A 13,281-nucleotide genomic window follows, 5' to 3' on the forward strand; every position below is an offset into this window, starting at 1 on the left:
GACACCCAAGAACAGGGCACATGACATGGTGCTGTCAAAACCATGCTAATTATTATACATGGTGCTAGTTTTTTTATTGTAATGCTAACTTAGCTAAACAATACATTGAGTTCTAATTGAAAAACATGTTAATTTGTGTGCTTGTTTCACTTTCCTTGCTATGTGTTTTAGAAAACTGTAAGATCTGTAACTTGATACTACTAATGCATGTTACATTTATGTGTCTTTTTCAATACAAAACTCATCTCTCACCAATCTGCCTCCATGTACGCACTTGCGTTGTTATTGCTGGTGGTGTGCAGAATACTCACAGTAAAAGGGCTGTAAATAAACCAGAGGAGTCAGAGTGATGTGAACACCCTTCGTAGAAGGGATGTTGGCAAACCTCTGGAACATAAATGACTATAGCAGAAGAGGCAGAGGAGAGGAATGTAAATTCCAAGGGCAATAAGTGATCTAGCAGATGGAGATGCGAGGAATATAAATACCCAGGACTATAACTGAACTGCAAGAAGGAGAGGAAGGATAATTAAATATCCAGGGCTATAAGTGATCTAGCAGATGAAGAGGAGACATATGTAAATACCCAGGGCTATAAGTGATCTAGCAGATGGGAAGGAGACATATGAAAATAACAAGGGCTATAACTGAAGTAGAAGAGGCAGATGAGAACATGTGTAAATACCCAGGGCTATAAGTGTTCTAGCCGATTGAAAGGAGCCATATAAAAAGACATACCCAGGGCTATTACTGAACTGGAAGAAGGAGAGGAAGGATATGTGGAGAAGTGTGGCTCACTGGTTAGAGGAGGCATACCCTGAAGCAGAGGTCAGACCCGGGACCAGGGTTCAATTCCCGACGCGGCAGGGTCTTGAGCCCAATTGTCCACGGACTCGATAATTCTCGCTTCGGTGCCCACTCTAAGCATGGGTTCACACTATGCAGCTCTGGGCATTAAGCTTGCTTAATCTCCACAACGGCCCCCGCGGCGGGATGCCTGGCTTTCACCTTGGGGATACCCAGTATGGGTTATCTCACAGGGAAAAAGCCAGGACGGGTTCCCAATGCAAGCGCCGAGATGCCCTAGGGTAAGTCGAGCGCTATATAAGAACACACATACATACATATACATACATATGTAAATACCCAGGGCTATAAGTGATCTAGCAGATGGAGAGGAGACTTATATAAATACCCAGTGCTATAACTGAACTGGAAGAAGAAGAGGAAGGATATGTAAATACCCAGGGCTATAAGTGATCTAGCAGATCGAGAGGAGACATATATAAATACCCAGGGCTTTAAGTGATCTAGCAGATAGAGAAGAGACACATATAAGTACCAAGGGCTATAACTAAACTAGAGAAGGCAGAGGAGAAGATATGTAAATACTCAGGGCTATAAGTGATCTACCAGATGGAGAAGAGACATATATAAACACCCAGGGCTATAGATAAACTGGAAGAGGAAGTGGAAGAATATGTAAATACACAGGGTTAAAAATGAATAAAAGGAGGGAGAGGTGTAATATCAAATACCCAAGGGCTGTATGTAACCTATAGAAAGGGAGAGAACTAATATGTAAATACCCCAAGGCTGTAAATAAACAGGAGAAGAGAGAGAATGGGTATTTGAATCTATGGGCTACAAGTAAAATGTAAGAGTGAGAAGAGAGATATACATTATGGGTATGGAGTTTTATAAAATATCTACTTGCCTAAGGGACTCGTGATTCAAAATTGTACGTGTTATGTGAAAAAAAAATCCACTTATCCCATTTGGTACCATGTACAGAGGCGACACATGTTGGCAGCATTATTATATCATAGCTCTAATAGCACCCCCTCAGATTACTCTAGGGCGCATTTTAGATCAGGGTTGGGTTCTAGCAGTGCTGTGATAATGCACTTTTATGATTATATCGGACTCTGTGCATACCAGGCTCTGTTTACACCAGATCTATGACTGTCCCCAGGCTGGGCGTTACCAGAGGCTCTGTTTATGAATGGACGCTCATTGGAATACCTTTCTGATCATGAGCGGCCGATGAATATTTAAGGCCTTAAATTGTATTGTATTGTAATTGCATTTATATAGCGCTTACTACCCCTGACGAGGTGTCAAAGTGCTTTTTCAGCTAGTAGCACGCTACTCCGGAACCCATAAACGATTAGTAGTGAATTAGTATAGTGAAATATGAAAGTAGTTGGAGTGGAGGATATTAGTCAGTTATTTGGGTTGAGATGGATAGCGGAGGGATAGAAGAGGGAAAAAAAGGTTTGCATTTATATGGCGCTTGTTACCCCTAATGGGGTTTGAAGCACTGTCCTGGTGAGTAGCACGCTACTCCGGAACCCATAAGGATTAGTGGTGAATTAGTATAGTGAAATATGAAAGTAATTTGAGTGGTGGATATTAATCAGTTTTTTGGATTGAGAAGGATAGCAGAGGGATAGAGGAGGGAAAAAGCTTGGCATTTTATATAGTGCTTTGTTAGATTTGGGGGTCTCTAGTTGGCAGAGGTAGGTACCTTTGACCAAATAGGGACCCTTGGTCCAGTCAGGGTAAGGGGGTACACTCCTAAAATAACCCCTGTTCTCCCCTTCGGTAGATTGGCACGAGCAGACGGGCTTATCTCAGAGGAAGTGTGTAAAGCATTTGTGAACACATACAGTAACCCCGTGACAACACTACAGATGGACACCACACAAGTTGTAGTATAAAAATAAGTATGTGTATATAGAGTTAACACAAGACCATAAATGACAAAAATGGTAGAATTTTCTTCATCGCATCACGGCACTGCTGGTCTTATTGCCACGGAAGCGCAGTAAGAAACCGACGCATCACCTCCCCACGTGGAGAAGTACCAACACATCCCCTAAGCAGCAGTAGGGACCCGACGCATCACTGTGCTTGCGTGTAAGGAACCAACGCATCACCTTCCCTGCAACACTTTTGTTGTATAGCGTTACAAATCCAAAGGTACATTGAACTAAGTGTCGCATTTTACATCTAAAGAAGACTAAGCTATTTCTACCATTTTTAAAGTACAGTATTGTGGATTTTTGTTGTTTGTGGTCTTTTGTGAAGTCTATATAAACATATTTATTTTTATACTACAACTTGTGTGGTGTCCATCTGTAGTGTTGTCACTGGGTTACTGTATGTGTATACAAAAGCTTCACACACATAAGCCTGTCTGCTCATGCCAAGCTACCAAGGGGGTGAGCAGGGGTTATTTTAGGAGTGTACCCCCTTACCCTGACTAGATGCAAGGGTCCCTATTTGGTCAAAGGTACCTACCTATGCCAACTAGAGACCCTGAAATCTAACAAGCTTGTTACCCCTGTTGAGGTGTTGAAGTGCTTTTTTGACAAGTAGCACGCTACTCCGGAACCCGTTAAAGGATTATTGTTGAATTGGTATCGTGAAATATGAAAGTAATGTGAGTGGAGGATGATATGTTAGTCGATTTTTGTATCTTGAAGGGTAGCAGAGGGATAGAAGAGGGACAGAGGTTTGCATTTATATATAGCGCTTGTTACCCCTGATGGGGTGTTGAAACGCTTTTTTGGCGAGTAGCACACTACTCCGGAACCTATAAACGATTAGTGGTGAATTAGTATGGTGAAATATGAAAGTCATTTGAGTGGTGGATATTAGTCGGTTATTTGTATTTAGAAGGATAGGTGAGGGATAGAAGAGGGAAAAAGGGTTGCATTTATATAGTGCTTGCTACCCCCAATGAGGTGTTGAAGCGCTTTTTTCGGCGAGAAGTACGCTACTCGGAACCCATAAATTATTGTGCTTGAGCTCTGCATGTAGCAGAGTTCAGGATATGTCATTGCTTTCTTTCTAACTTTGGTTTTCAAGGATTCTCTGATAAATTTAATTTGAAGTGTTCACTTGTTTTTACAAAATATTACTTTAAATAAACTAATGTCCAGGCTGCCACCTTAAGGATCAAGGAGGCCACCCCAGTCTGACCTTCTTACTGTGCCACAGTTACTTCTTTTCCCATAATTGTAAAAACTTACTAAGGGCTCTATCAGTGACTGGACTGTTACATTTAACAACTAGACAAACTGCAGAGTCTTGGCAGAGTCAGCATTTTATGGACCTGCAACAGATGTTTGATCACTTAGAAGATTTTTGTATGAGTTAATCTACTCACAGAGATGGAAGTAGGCGGGGTGGTAGTTTCACGGCTGGATTGCCCTGGGATTTTGTGCACAATCATAAACTACATGTGTGTCAAGGATACCAACCAAATCCTCTCTGTCTGTATCCCACCCTGGAACAGGTCACAATGTATTCCTGACAAAAACTGGAGTAAAACATTTTTTTCGATGGGAAGGGAGTTTCGACCTGAAGAGGACAATACCTTCCCCCTGGAGAAACAAGAAACAGAAATTTTAAGAAAGGAATTTGTAATTGCTCAGTAGATTTTCACATGAGCAGCCATATACACGTGCAGTTGGAAAATATATGCATGTATGTTTGCTAATGTAAAAATAAATTACTAAAGTGTGATAGGAATATGCCAGGAAAGCTGGACAAAGTGGGCAAAGTCAGTAAATGGATGCTACGGTCACAGGTATCCAGGCCTGCTTCTGTAAACTCACCCCCACATACACACTCATCGCCTTGAGACCCTTACCCATGAGTAGTCGGACAACCCAGATTGATTGATTGATTTTCAATTCCTGAAAAGTTGTGAATCTGCACCGATGCACGATCGTAGACCTGCGTGGGCACTATATATTTTTTTTACACTGGTTCTCCAGTATTAGTTTTAAAAGATTTGGCAGGCATCAAACATATTTAATTAAATGATAGTTTAAGGAAATTACATTTAAAGGTCTGCTTAAAAACATGCACTACAGTTTAGTAAATGGTCTGTGACCTTCGGCCATTTTTAAGTCCAGCCTACAAGGCAGCACAGCTGTCTGGTTGCAAAAGACTTAATGTGGGCTTACCAAAAACTTATAGCCTGGCCTTTGCTTACCAAAGGTTGGTTTTATTGTCACTCTCGCTTGCTTGTTATTCAGCGGCTTTCTGTGTCCCAACTTGCCCTTTTTATGATGGTACCCCCCCCGGAGCATGGCCTCTTTACCATCTCTCTGATCAGCTTACTTTAGCAGTGGTGTGGTCAAAGATAGTAAAAGAAAGTCTGTGGTAATTAGTACTTTAAGAATCATTCTTTATTATACATTTTTTAACCAAACTCTGTTCACCTACAGCATTCTTTACTTGATCTTTGTTTACCCTTGTTTTCATTGGCTTTCTGTGAGATCTGTATGGGGATTCTAAAGTTGCATGGGTATTCAAGTGAGTTGGAGATCTTCTTTGTTGTCACATGGATGCTCCAAATAAAGTACACAGTTGAACTTCAACCTTGAGTGGTACTTCATTTTGGCGACGAGTTGTAAAGCTCTCTTCTGGCAGAAGCGTCCACTTTCTTCCGCATCGTTAGGTCTCGCTAGAGCCAGCGCATGCGCTGGTCTGGCAAGACATTTTGTAGCTGGCTTTTAAAAGTGCTACTTTTGCCGGCCACCAGCTTGCTATCATGCGCACAATCACGCGTGACGTGCACAGCTGCCATCTGACTTTCGCGCTGCGCGGCTGTGTCAGTTTCACGGCCGCGCGGCCATTGTTTGTTAACAATGCTCATCCAAAGTTCCACTTTCACTGCCTTCCACTCAGAGCAAAGTACTTTTTCTCTCTCTCGAATTTTGCCCCCGAAATGCAGAACAGCTTCATGATAAAGGCTGGATTGACATACGCTTGTTGCAACCTAGAATCAACTTCAATATACAATAGCAGAATAGCCCACACCAGCGATTCATCTTTGTACTTTCCCTGCAATGTTTTTCTTTGTTTCATCCTGTAATGAGAATAGTATTTTACTGTCATTAGGCAGTTTAATGATCTATTCAGCATAATGCCTTTTCTTTCCCGGTGTCTCAAACAAAAACAAAAACAAAATTATTTTTTGCTCTGCATTATTTGCTAGCATTCGGTATTATTTTTAATCCACTCTGTTCTTTGCTTTAAAAAAAACATTATTTTCTGTATAATGTGGATAAAGAGCAAAACAAATCTGCGTCCAACTGGATTTCTATGCGCTAAGAAGCTATAATATGGCAGATTGCTTTCTGTAATGTTTTGAATAAATATCCGTAATCAAATATTCCGCTGGCGATGAGAGCATGCAAACAGCGCAGCCGGCTTGATTAAAGCACTGCAAACACGGGCTCACATCTGCAGCGCTTTATGAGCACAAAGGCGTACGCATCATGCCGGGACAGGGGCAAACCACTCCGGCAGTGGGCTGCAAATATGGTATTGTGCCCGAACAAACATGCCACTCAGCAGCTGCAAACGTACTGACTGACTGCCATCACTTTGCACCAAAAAATGACAACTGGGGAATATTCAGGCGCCCGACGTGCAGCCTGTCCACCAAAGGCGCCTCTGCACCTCGCCTTGGCTATGAAGCGCTTTAGAAATATTGCTTAAAAGCAATAACATACGGCATCCTTATGAAATATGTATGTGGATACTGAGGGATGAGTTCATTTATCTAAAAATGCCAATCGGAGAACTGCCAGGCTCAGAAAACAGCACAAAAACATGCAGCAAACAGAGGACGAACAGATTTGAGCACAAAAGTTTTTATTTTTTCATGCTGCCCTGTTGGCACGTTCAGCTCGCGCGCTCTACACCTGCACTTCCGATTGCCTGTAACAAAATGGGTTTGTCTCAGCTGTTGAAGGCAGTTACACAGTGTCCAGCCTCACGGAACTTTATTGCTGCCCATAAACCCTGACAGGGTTTTTAGGTCGAGTCTAGAGCAGCCCATGTGCTGCTTGCTCACGCTCGACTTTTAGTAAGGGGTAAAAAAAGTGCTACCAGATGCTGCCATAACCGGCCTAGAGCGTGAGTGCATGTGCGCGGGCGCGCGCTTGAACACTTCTTGCCCTTTCCTGGATGCCAACTGTGCATCGCTCATTCTTTCGATTACTCGTTCTTTCTTTTTCCTTCTTTGCTGCTTTGCTGTGTTCTCATTCTCTTTTCTGCCACTTTCATGTGCTTTTTTCATTATTCCTCAATCTTTCTTTGCTGCTTTTTGAACTTTTACACTGATTCTGTGCCGATCTGCTGGGCATCTGCCACTCTTTCTCATTCATTCTTTGCTTTTGCCTTTCATTCTTTAACATTTTTCTCTGACCTTTTCACTCAATCTTTGCTGCTTTTGGCTTCTTTTAGTCTCAGCTCTTCTCTTTGAGTTTCAAACTCAATTTTTCTCTTAACTCCTCTTCTTCCTTTTACTCACTCTTTTGCTCTTCTTCCTGCCCCTTTCATGAATTTGCGACCTTCCCTGCTTCCTCTCCCACGCCGCACTCCCTTCTCGGTTTACGCCAGTTACTTAGCCCAACCCATTGCCCCAGAGACCCCCGGTCCTAATGCATGTCCGCCGCAGCTTGGATGCACAGCCTGTATGTGCCCCTCCCGTGCCCAGCGGCAGACCCCTTGCTTTCACTGCCATCACTGCTACGTCTCTGCTTCCCTCTACTCACCTTGAACCTTGAATGCACCTTCCAGTGCTGCTGCTAGGCCTCGGTAGTCGACTGTGAAGGTGCCTTCCCCTGTTCCACCTCACACTTTTCCTGCACCTTCCCACACCTTCACACCACCCTGACATGCACCGCACACAACACTCACCTCTCCCTTAGCCATGCATACCTACACACCTCTCCCCACCCCTCCCTGTTCTGCCTTCTCCTCAACTACACCTCCCTCAATAAACACGCTACTGAAATATGGGACCTGCTGCACGACCACACATTGAAACTGCTTTTCCTCACAGAAACCTGGCTGATTGTATCGACATTACCACACCTATTCCCCAGGCACCAGGTTATAAGACATGACAGAATTAAAAGACCCAGCGGAGGACATGTCATCGTTTTCAAAGAGCTCATCAAGCGTTCCACTGCCTCAGCGAGCACCAACAGCACCATGAATCGGTGCAAACGTTTTTATTCACACAACTGTTGCAGCACATCAAGTGAAGTTTGTGTGTGCTTTATTCTCACCGAAGAAGGAAACTTGAATACATGGCACTCCGACTGAAAAACTTGTGTTTCAATTCTTCATTGAACCTTCTTAGCCTAAAAGGCAGAGCTTCTGTCTAATAATCTGAAGGTTGTGAGTTTGTACCTCTTAGTGGGCATGTGTTTTGCGATATAAGTGTTTGCATTTTGATAATTCTCCAGGCACCTATTTTAGGGGATACTTAACATTCTCTCTTCTCCCAGATTCGTGTTGTATCAGGACATAGTTTGTAAATTAAACATACGCACTTAATACTTTGGCAGCTGCGTTTATTGGCTGTAGTTTGGATCCTTCTACCTTTTCTGTTTGACAATGCATTGTAAATTATTAAGAAGGTACAGTATGATGCTGGTTTTAATTGGCAAGTTGTGCACACTATACTTTAATTATTGAGCACATCTGTTTGCTGCACAGCTGTTTGCTCTAAATCGGTGGGCATCCTGGTTGAGTGGCGGGATGCGATAATTGAGTGAGGTTAATCGGGCATTGGATCATCCACTAAATGTAAATGTAAATGTAAATGTATGTAAATGTAAATGTATAGGCATTTATATAGCGCACTACTTACCCGTAGGGTCCCAAGGCGCTTCGACCGCTGCGAAACCCTTCCTGGCTTCCCTGAGAGATGGTCCCTTAATGGGTATCTCCAGGGTGAGACCAGGCATCCCCGGCGGTCTGGTGGGGCCGTTAGTGAAGATGAGGCAAGCTAATGCCCAGAGTTGCCGAGTGTGATCACTGATCAGAGTGGGCACCGAGGCGAGAGAATTATCGAGTCCGCTGACCCTGGTCCAGAAACCTGCCACGCCGGGAATCGAACCCTGGTCCCGGGCCGTCCTCTGCTCTCAGGTCTGCCGCCTCTAACCAGTGAGTAAATGGAGCATGGAACCAGTCGTACCAGCCAATGGAAAGCCGGTCCTCACTCCTGAAACTCTCTCAAGTCCCCAGAGCCCAGCCCGCACCCTGATTTAGCCGCACACTCTAATGCCCACTTGCTAAGAGCAGCTGGTAAAAGTGAGTTTAATGTAAGCTGACCACCTCCCTCCAGAGACACTATTTCCACTCCCGGACTTTTGTGTGATAGCCTACTGTATTATGGGTATTGTAGTCTTGTTAATCTTCCACTGACCTAATAACACTAACACACCTAAAATTCAGTTGTTTGTAGGTGAATAGTTCAGGACTGGAGATAGTGTCCGTTGTGACCTACAGTGCGGTAGCCACCCTATTAGTTGTGTACTTTTCATCGTCTGCCTAAGCACATTTCTTAATCTGCTCCATTATTCTAAATGTTGCATGCTGGATGTGTTTATTGGGCCAACATGGCTTCTTTTGTCATCTTCAATGCAAGATAGTGCACTCTCTTAATGCTTTATTTTAATAAATATATTTAGGGCGACCACCACCCTCTAGTTCAGTGTGGACACTTTCCTCAGTCCTTGTCTTCTCTCTCTGTACGTCACACCTCTCTTGCAATAAACCTCAGTGCCCCACAGCACTTACCTCTCATGACCTCAACTTGCCACCTCTCTCCGATCCTACCTCTAGATCTCTAGCTCTCTGCCCATCTCTTCTCCTCAAGTGCCTCTATCTCACTCTCTCTGCTTTCTCTTCTTTCTGCATCTTGCTGCTCTGTTTGCATCTCACCCCCTTCATTTCTCTTCCATTTACTTCACCTCCCTCTTAATTTCATCTCTCTTTATGTTACCCTTTCTATCATTTTTGCTATCTATACCTTACCTTTCTCAACCTCTCACATGCCTCTTTCTACCTCACCATTCTCTCTGCATCACAGCTCACTGCCTCATCTCTCTCTTCCCCACCTCTCATACACTATGTAGACTCTCAATTTACATCACCCATTGGCCTTCTATGTCTCTCTTTTTATTGATGTCCTCTTTCCCTCGCCTTTCTCGTTATTTTATTTTTTTCTCTCTTCAATGCCAGCAGCACAAGTGTATTCATTAGAATGCATGCGGAGACTGTACATGCGCACTGGCCGATCGGCATGGGTATGCCGTATGTAGTCCTCGCGTCTGTCTTTGTTGCCAAGCAACAAAGTCAGCGTGTCTACGTGATTGGACAGCACACTCTGGCAGCCATATCTTTTGAAATACTTCACCTGCAGTTTCACTTATTCTCTCCTTTTTGGCAGTAAGATATTCTCATCAGAACTCTGTGGAACTATTACCTTACTCTAGCACAAGTTGGGTGATCTTACAGAGTTTTTTTATTTTTGGTTTTTGACATTCCTTCTACTGCTGTTTTTTTATTTGGTGTTTTTGGCCATCTTTGTTTGCTGTGTTATTTTATTTAGGATGGTCAATACCAATTGTGGGAATCCTCCACCTGCATTTTTCAAAGGTACCAACCAGCCTAGTATGAAGTGGGACAAATGGCTTTGTCATTTCAACAATTGCATTTTGGCTATTAACGGTGCAACTTTTGCTCTTGAAAGGAAAACAGCTTTACTTCTAAACGGATGGGTAATGATGCAGAGAATATTTTTTAACATTTACCTGCTGTTGCACCTCCACATGGTTTTGAAGCTGGTGACTATGATTGCTTTTCAGAGGCTTTGGATAGATTAAAGAAAAGATTCAGGGAAGAACCACACATTGTTTTGGGAAGATTTAGTTTTTATACTTGATGAATCTGTGGATGCCTATGTTTCTTCCTTAAGGGTTCTGGCTGGTGATTGTGCGTTTGGCATTGAAGTTGATACTTACCTCAGAGATCAGTGGATTATTTGATGTTCCAACAAAAAGATCCAAGAACAGTTCTTACGCCAACACAATCCTACTCTACAGGACACTATTGACATTGCGAAAAGTGTAGAGCACTCTAATAGTTACTTTAAAACGATTAACGTGGACAGTACTGTTTTGGGTGTAGCAGCGTTATCTGTTAAACATAGTAGCAAAGTGGGTCTTTCCAGAAAAAAAAATCAAAACTGTTCACACCTTGCAATAATTCTACAACTAAATCAGTTTGCAACCATTGTGGTTCTAAAACTCACTCAGCCCAGTATAAGCAATATCCAGCCAGAGGTAAAGCGTGTTTTACATGCTGTAAAGTTGGTCATTTTGGCACTGTATGTTTGAGCAAGGGTAAAAGAGTGTCTATTGTCCAGCAGTGTGTCAATGAGGAACAATGCAAACAGCATGTGGTGTTATGCATCAGGGCAGGTTAAATTTCAGATAAGGCATAATAAGGTTCTGGAACCTTCTGATATCAGAGTTTATAGGTTTGGAGAAAAAGAATCTTCTTAGAGGGCTATTTCATTTCGGATATTAACCCGTTCGCTGCGGATGTCGGCCAACGGCTGTCGCGAGCTCTACCTCCGTAGTGCTGCGCACGTTCGTTGTCTGACACAGCCCCGTCTGCTTAATAGAACGTTCCGCACTGGCGCGGAACGTTCGAAGCAGTTAAGGTGTTTAATTCAGATATAAAGTTATTTTCGGTAAAGTGTATGTCGTTATAGATGGGCTGCATGTGCTAGGATGGAGACATCAAGGAAAGTTCAACATCATTCTTTATTCTAATGCAAAGGTACAAGTTTGTTTTGCTGAGGACTCTGGTTGTATTCAAAGTGTCATAGATAAGTATAACAGATTAGAGTGCATCTTAGATAAACATTAGAATCTTTTTCGCAAGGAACTGGGTCAAGTGAAATGTTTTTTACACCATATCCAACCTTAAAAAGATGCAGTTCCTGTTAAACATAAATTGAGACATGTTCCTTTGTCTTTTTGTGCAGAACTGTCTCAAATTCTTAAGAACATGTGCAGGGAAGAAATTATTCAACTTATTGATTCATCAGAGTGGGTTTTTCCCATTGTTTTGGTAAAAAAAAGGAACGGGAAGCGTAGACTGTTCGGATTTGAGGTCTGTTAACAAACAAATTCTAGTGGATTGCCACCTCTGGCTCAGAATTCAAGTTTTATAAGCAAAATTGGATGGGGCGGATGTTTTTTTGACAATAGACCTCAAATCAGATTATCATCAGGATGCGCTGTCCTCTCAGTCAAGACATTTGGTTACGTTTATTACACCTGACGGGGCACTCGGATATGTCAGGCTGCCTTTTGGTTTAGCGTCTGCCGCATCTGTATTTCAAAAATGTATGTTTAGTCTGTTTGGAAATATCGATGCAGTGGTCGTATTCCAGGATGATATCCTGGTGTATTCCAAAACTGATGATCAGCATGCTACTTTACTTAATAGAGTGCCGACCATTTTGGAGGAGGAAGATATGCCTGTTCATCTTGATAAATGCACATTTTTCTCGCAATAAGTTGAGTATCTAGGACAGCTCTGGAATTTCTCCTAAAGAAGATTTGCTAAATGCCATTTGTAATATGCAGACTCCCAAATGTAAACATCAACTCAAATCTTTTTTGAGTTATGTGAGTATTACGCAAGGTTTGTTCAAACTTTTGCTGACATTGTTTTACTTTTGAGGTCATTACTTAGAAAGGTTATGAAATTCGAGTGGCTAGATGTTCATACTTCTGCGTTCAGTAGTTTTAAAAAGCAATCATCGATTCAAAACCACTGTTTGCATTTTTACATGATGCTTCTAATGTTGTCACTGTGGATGCCACTGCAACTGGATTTGGTGCTGTTTTCAGTCAAATTAAAGAGGGGATTGAACGCACTATTGCATTTGTATCCAGACCTCTCACTTCAGCAGAATCCAGGTATTCCACTATTAAGCGTGAATCTTTGGGGTGCACATGGCCTGTGGAACATTTTGAAATGTATTTGTGGGGCAAACATTTTCATATCAAAACTTACCATGAGCCGTTGATTTTGTTACTTTCAAAACATGGCGTAGGAAAAGCTTCTTCTAGATTGGTTAGGATTTTATCGAAACTTTATGAATATAACTTTTCTGTGCGATATATTCTAGGCATACAGAATGTTCGGGCTGATTGCTTATCCCATTTGTCAGGGGATTTTGTTGCAAGTCCTAATGAAGAGTGTGTTGTTGCATCTTTAGATGATGTTGTACTTTCTGTGGGAGAGGTTATTTCTAAGGAAGAATGGTTGTCAGCCATGTCTCAAGACGATATCTCTGTAATTCTTAAAAGTCATATTGTAGAAGGATGGCCTTTGGAGAAACATTTATCTAAAGATTTACACGTTTTCTAGAAG

At 42.4% G+C, this 13,281-nt stretch overlaps 1 protein-coding gene across 1 annotated transcript in view; it reads right to left on the reverse strand.

Moving 5' to 3' along the window:
* RHOD (ras homolog family member D) overlaps nucleotides 1-13,281 on the reverse strand; it is a 123,319-nt gene that overhangs the window by 1,552 nt on the left and 108,486 nt on the right. The window lies entirely within an intron of this gene.

The sequence above is a fragment of the Lissotriton vulgaris genome, chromosome 1_2 (genome assembly GCF_964263255.1).
Source record: "Lissotriton vulgaris chromosome 1_2, aLisVul1.2, whole genome shotgun sequence".
Classification (NCBI taxonomy): Eukaryota; Metazoa; Chordata; class Amphibia; order Caudata; family Salamandridae; genus Lissotriton; species Lissotriton vulgaris.